The sequence below is a fragment of the Vombatus ursinus genome, unplaced genomic scaffold (assembly GCF_900497805.2).
Source record: "Vombatus ursinus unplaced genomic scaffold, bare-nosed wombat genome assembly UNPS02005659.1, whole genome shotgun sequence".
NCBI classification, from domain to species: Eukaryota; Metazoa; Chordata; class Mammalia; order Diprotodontia; family Vombatidae; genus Vombatus; species Vombatus ursinus.
This window is the reverse complement of record NW_020945437.1, coordinates 19,762,804-19,769,901: the sequence shown is the minus strand read 5'-3', so window position 1 is coordinate 19,769,901 and position 7,098 is coordinate 19,762,804. Positions and strand designations below refer to the sequence as shown.

General features: G+C 40.2%; 1 protein-coding gene across 1 annotated transcript in view; it reads left to right on the top strand.

Annotated features, from left to right (window-relative positions):
• The first annotated feature begins 1,176 nt into the window (after window positions 1-1,176).
• CAPN5 (calpain 5) overlaps window positions 1,177-7,098 on the top strand; it is a 202,145-nt gene continuing 196,223 nt past the window's right edge. Inside the window, exon 1 of the mRNA XM_027848186.1 lies at window positions 1,177-1,195. The gene's annotated coding sequence lies outside the window, so the exon portion shown is untranslated. The remainder of the gene's footprint in view (window positions 1,196-7,098) is intronic.

Genomic DNA, 7,098 nt, shown 5'->3' with positions numbered 1-7,098 from the left:
CCAGGTTCCAATTGAGACACATGCTGGCTCTGTGACTCTGGGCATGTCACTTAACCTCTAGGCAGCAAAGACTTAAGTTACAGAGAAGGTGCTGACAGGCATTGGTAAAAGGGGTGTTTCCTCACAAGGAAGTTGAAGAATACCAATGAAATCACAGGTCCACTACCTATTGCCTTCTTCATGTTGAACCCAAATCTGCCTTCTAAGCTGGGCTTTAAACCCAAACAGAACAAATCTGAAGCAAGATTGGAACTCAGGTCTTCCTAACACCACATCCACGTCAGCCCCCAGTTTCTTCTAAAGAAAGAGTCCTGGCTAGGAGACAGGAGACCTTGGGTGTGCTGCCATGAATTCACTATGTGTTTTCTGTTAAATCATTTCATCTCTCTGGACTTCAGTTTCCTCATCTATAAAATTACAGGGTTGAAGTAGCTAACCTTTAAGGTCCTTTAGAGTTTTAATATTCCACGGCTATGAGATCACGGTCCTCTCAAACCTGAACACACTGATTTAGTGTCTGCAAAAAGGAAGCGAAAATTCAAAGTCCATCATGGCCTGGTCCCCCAGTCTATCCCTTCGCTGTGTGGTGGATGCCGCAGACCTTGTGAATGAAAAGTCATTTTAGAGTGTTGCTGCCACCTACAGACAAACCTGGGAACTGTACCTGGAACCAGGGAGGTAGATAGAGTTCAATTCATTAAGAATTTGCTGAGCACTTGCTAATAATTCCATTCAACTTGACATACATCATTGTTGTGTCCCTGGTGTCATGGACACTGGACTAGGCTGTTGAAGAAGACATAAAGCTTAGACAGAAGGCAGCTGGTGGCTCAGTGGATAAAGTGCTGGACTTGGAATGAAGAAGACCCAAGTTCAAATGCTGCCCCCAGACACTTACTAGCTGTGTGACCCTGGGCAAGTCATTTCACCTCTGTTTGCCTTAGTTTCCTCATATGTAAAATGAGGATGATAATGATAGCACCCACCTCCCAGAGTTGTTGTGAAGATCAAATGAGATAATATTTGTAAAGCACTTTGAAAAACTTAAAAACATTATATGAAAGTTAGTTATTACTATTATTTATTTTTACCTGCACCTCCCTAGGCTGTCAAGATTGGCAAATACATGTGGACAGTTTTCTCTTCCCCATCGCTTTTTTTGTTTAAAGTCTTCTTGATTAGACATGCAACAGAGGTGAGTAGTCCAAGGTCACATGGCTAGTATGTGACAATTCAGTACTATATTGGAATATTACTATATAGTAAAAAAATGACATATGTGATATCTGCAAAGAAGCCTGGAAAGATCTACATAAGCTGATGCAGAGTGAAGTAAGCAAAGCCAAGGAAACATCAAACACAATGACTACAACAATGTAAACAGAACAACCACCAAAATAAATATTGCAAAATTATAAAGAAAAAGTATGATTCAAAAGAAGAGATATGAGCAAACACTCCCACTCCACTCTTTTTTAGATCTGGGAGGTCCAGAAGTATTGTACATGTTTTCAGATATTTTTAAAATAATATTGTATTTTCCCTAATTACATGTAAAAACAATTTTTAACATTCTTTTTTTTTAAGTTTTGAGTTCCAAATTCTGTCTTTCCCTCCTTCCCCTCCCCCCTCCCTGAGATGGTAAGCAATCTAATATAGGTTATACATGTGCAATCAAGTAAAAAATTTTCATATTAATCATTTTATGGGAAGAAAAAATAAAGAAAGAGAGAAAGAAAAAAGAAAGAAAGGAAGAAAAGGATAGTATGCTTCATCTGTATTGAGATGCCATCAGTTTTTTCTCTGGAGGCAGATAGCATTTTTCATCATGAGTCCTTTGAGATTGTCTGGGATCACTGTATTGCTGAGAATAACTAAGTCATTCACAACTGTTCATTATACAATATCGCTGTTATTGTGTACAATGTTCTCCTGGTTCTGCTCACTTCACTTTGCATCAGTTCATGTAAGTCTTTCCAGATTTTTCTGAAATCTGCCTGTTCATCATTTCTTATAGCACAATAATATTCCATTACAATCATATAGCACAACTTGTTAAGACATTCCCCAATTGATGAGCACCCTCTTAATTTCTAATTCTTCACCACCACAAAAAGAGCTGCTATATATACTTTTGTACATGTGAGTCCTTTTCCATTTTCTTTGATCTCTTTGGGATACAGTCCCAGAAGTGGAATTGCTGGGTCAAAGGATATGCACAATTTTATAGCCCTGTGGGCATAGCTCCCAATCGCTCTCCAGAATGGTTGGATCAGTTCACATGTTTTCAGATCTTTATGACATACCAATTAGTTATGCTAATTTTTCCCTCTTTTTGTGTTTAAAAATACTTTTTGTTATATGGAATAGCTCTCTAGGAGAGAGACGAGGAGGGGATAAATACTGGGGGAAGCTATGGTGATATAAAAACAAGATATCAATAACAACTTTTTAAAAGTAAATTATATAAATTCTCTGGATGAGGCCAATTAGTCTGAAAATAAGAGGTTCATTAGGGCGGGATGAGAGTCTTATGGTAGAGGTGTGAGATTTTTCCTAATTTAGTAATTTTTAGTATATTCCAGTTTATGTTCCCAGATCTCTATAGAATAGGGTTCAGACACCATGAGTCCACAAGCAAGGGAAAGCTGGGGCCGATGGGAAAGGGAAAATCTTAAGAGTTTTCAGAGGGGTAGAGCTAAGATGGAGGATTAAAGACAGCAACCTAGCTGAATTGTCCTGACAATCCCCTCTAAACAACTTTAAAATAATGCCTCAAATCAAATTTTGGGGCAGCAGAGCCAAAAGGTTAAGGTGAGATATTTGTCTGACCTGAGAAAACTTAGGAGGTCAGCAGGAGAGGTCTGTGACACCAGGGTGGAGGCCTGTCCAGAGTACACACACACACACACATACACACACACACACACACACACACAGTGGCAGCAACAGTGGTGGGCCATGGGGGGCAGCTAGATGGCTTAGTGGATAGAGCACCTGGAGTCAGGAGGACCTGAGTTCAAACCTGGAGTCAGGAGGACCTGAGTTCAAACCTGGAGTCAGGAGGACCTGAGTTCAAACCTGGCCTCAGACACATAATACTCACTAACTGTCTGACCGTGGGCAAGTCACTTCACCCCAATTGCCTCACACACACACAAAAAGTGGTGGGCCTTGGAGGTGGCAGTAATAACAGCAGCAGCTTTGGGAGTGGTCAGCCCAGACATGGTAAAGGAGTCAGACAACTGATCAGAAAGAGATTACAGGGGACCCTTTGCTGACACTGGGTACAGCTAGTGCTGATTGGCAACTCTAATGTCCATACAGATTTCTGGGTCACAGTTCCAGAGTGAAGAGGAGCACTTGTGGTTTGTCGCAAGGGATCAGGGACCCTGGTCAGAGTTCCAGGGTTGAGAGGAGCACTAGTGCTTGTGACTACAGGGGAACAGGGGCCCTTGCTAGGTAAAGATTAGAGGGCAGACCAGGAGAGCAATGACCACTCTCTAGATAACCTCTTTCTAGATCACACTACCTTGAAAGCACAAAAAGCTTACAGACTCCCAGAACTTAAAAATAGCAGTGCAAAAAAGTCTGAAGCTTGATACTGTGCCTCCCTACTCCTAAGTGAGCAGAGCCCAACTTTAACAAAGTTCAAAGTCAAAAAATGGTCTGGAAAAATGAGCAAACAACAAAAAAGAACTTGATTATAAAAAGCTACTATAGTGGCAGAGAAGACCAAGACACAAACTCAGAAGAAGACAGCAATGTGAAAACAGCAATAAGCAAAGTCTCAAAGAAAAATGCTAATTGGGCCCAAGCCCAACAAGAATTCCTCAAAGGGTTAAAGAGATAAGAATGGTAAAGGAAAAATTAGGAAAAGAAATGAGAGTGATTCGAGAAAATTGTGAAAAGAATTAACAGCTTGATAAATGGGCACCAAAAAACAAACAAACAAAAAAACCTGAACACTGAAGAAAACAACACCTTAAAAAACAAAACTGGCCCAGTGGCGAAAGACACACAAAAATCCACTGAAGAGAAGAACTCCCTAAAAAGCAGAACTGGCCAAATGGAAAAAGAGGTACAAAATCTCATTGAAGAAAATAATTCCTTAAAAATCAGATTTGGGCAAATGGAAGCTAATGACTCCATGAGACATCAAGAAACAACAAAATGAACTCAAAAGAATAAAAAAATAGAAGAAACTGTGAACTATCTCATTGGAAAAATAACTGATCTGGAAACTAGATCAAGATGAGATAACTTAAAAATTATTGTACTACCTGAAAGCCATGAAAAAGTAAGCCTAGATATCATATTTCCAGAAATTATCAAGGAAAACTGCCTTGATATCTTAGATCCAGAGGGTAAAATAGAAATTGAAAGAATCCACTAATCACCTTCTGAAAGAAATCCCAAAATAAAAATTCCCAGGAAAATTAGAGCCAAATTCCAGAGTTTCCAGGTCAAGGTGAAAATACTACAGTCAGCCAGAAAGAAACAATTCAAACGTCATGGAGCAAAAGTCATAATCATACAAGATTTTTCAGCTTCCACATTAAAGGAGCAGAGGGCTTTGAATACAATATTTTGGAAGGCAAAGGAGCTAGGATTACAACCAAGAATAACCTACCCAGCAAAACTGAATATAATACTTCAGCAGATAAAATGGACATTTAGTGAAATAGAGGATTTTCAAATATTCCTAATGAAAAGACCAGAGCTGAAGAGAAAATTTGCCATTCAAACAGAAGACTCAAGAAAAACATAGAAAGGAGACCGCTTCCAGGATCCAAGATGGCGGAGTAAAAAGGTATTCACTCTCACCCTCCCCTATCAACCTCTGAAAACCCAGAAAATGTCACCCCAGAAAAAACCCGGGAACAGCTGAACCAGAAGAAAGATGGGGTGCAGCAGTGCAGTAGCCCAGGTAGCTAGAGGGATTAACGGGAAAGTCTCCTCTTGCCCTGGGGGAAGAGGACCAGTATGAAACAGGAGTCGCCCAGCCAGCTAGTGGAAAGACCCACTTTAGCACACCAGGAGGAGATTCTGGTGTCTTAGCATTCTATAGCTCCCAGTGCCTCAGCAAAAATAAGGGAAGTAGCACTACAAAGGGCCCCAGGTGGATAAGCACCCAGCAGCATTTGTCTGAAAGGAGCTGAAGAAAGCAACCTAGAGGTGCCAAAAAGTTCCAGCCTTGTTGATTCCAGCCCAACACCAGGTAAGCTGCCAGAACCCTACAGCCTCCAACATCAACCAGGAGGAGATCCCGAAGCCCAGGTGGTCGAGCAGGCAAACACCAACAGCTGTACCTCCGAGTGCCTCAGTGAGGGTAGGGTAACTGGTGGAAACCAGCTCAGAAAACCACCAGGTGCCTCTGCATTCTACAGCAAAGAAGTCTCCCAGTGCCTCAACAGAAATAAGGGAGGCAGCACTGCAAGGGGCCCCACGCAGATAAACACCTGGCAGCACTTATCTAAAAGGAGCTGAACAAAACTAAAGGAAAGGAAAAGCAGGCAACCTAGATTTACTTCAAAGTCCCAGCCTTGCTGATTCCAGCCCAACACCAGATAAGCTGCCAGAACCCTACAGCCTCCAATTGCCAACATAAGGGGCCCCAGCACACAAAGCAAGTGACCAAGACCTAGGATCCCAACACAAGAAGCTTGGGTCGGTGCCCTCTGCTCCCCAGCAGGAGAGCTTAATCTCTTTAAAGGCCAGGGAATAAAGAAACACCATGAGTAAAAAGAAACTTAAATTAGACTCATATTATGAGAAGAGTGAAGATCAAGACAGAAATTCTGAAGAGGACAACACTGTCATCAAACCCACATCTGCAACATCAAAAGGGAATATGAACTGGTCTGAAGCCCAAAAAGCCTTCTTAGAAGAACTCAAGAAGGATTTTAAAAGTCAAATGAGAGAGGTAGAGAAATCCTTTAAAAGTACAATTGGCCAATTGGAAAAAAAGTACACTGAAGAAAACAAGTCCCTAAAACGCACAATTGGCCAATTGGAAAAAAAGCACAATGAAGAAAATAAATCCCTTAAAAATACAATTGACCAATTGGAAAAGAAAGTACAAAATCTAACAGAAAAAAACAATATGTTAAAAATTATAATCGAACAAATGGAAACTAATGACTCTATGAGAGAGCAAGAATCAGTCAAACAGAAACAAAAAAAAAAAATGAAAAAAATAGATGAAAACATAAAATACCTCATGGGTAAAACAGCTGACCTGGAAAATCGATCCAGGAGACACAATTTAAAACTTATAGGCCTACCTGAAAGTCATGATGAAAAAAAGAGCCTGGACAATATCCTTCAGGAAATCATAAAGGAAAACTGCCCTCAAGTCCTAGAACCAGAAGGTAAAATAACTATAGAAAGAATCCATCACTCCCCACCTGAAAGAGATCCCAAATTGAAAACGCCAAGGAATATAATAGCTAAATTCCAAAATTACCAGATTAAAGAGAAATTACTGCAAGCAGCCAGAAAGAAACAATTTAAAAATCATGGAACCACAGTCAGGATTACACAGGACCTTGCAGCCTCTACATTAAAAGACCATAGGGCATGGAACATGATATTCCATAAGGCAAAGAAGCTTGGAATGCAGCCAAGAATTAACTACCCAGCGAAAATGAGGGTGATTTTTAAGGGAAGGAGATGGATATCCAATGAAATAGGGAACTTCCAAACGTTCCTGATAAAAAGACCAGAGCTCAACAAAAAATTTGATCTTCAAGTACAGGATTCAAGAGAGACATAAAAAGGTAAATGGGTCAGAAAGATACAATATGTTGTTAATAAGGGCAAAATGTTTACATCCCTACAAGGGAAGATGACACTTGCAACTCTTGAGAACTGTATTGTTATTATACCATGTTAAATGAGTATACATAAAAGGGGTGGATATAAGTTGACTTTGATGTAATGATAAAAAAAATTTAATCAAGTGAGTTAAATGGATCCAAGTAAGTGGATTAATCTGAGCTAAGAAAATGTACTGAGAAAGGAGGAGGCAGACAAGGGATAAATTACATTACAGGAAAAGACCTATTAGAGGAGAGGTAAAGAAGGGAGGGGGAT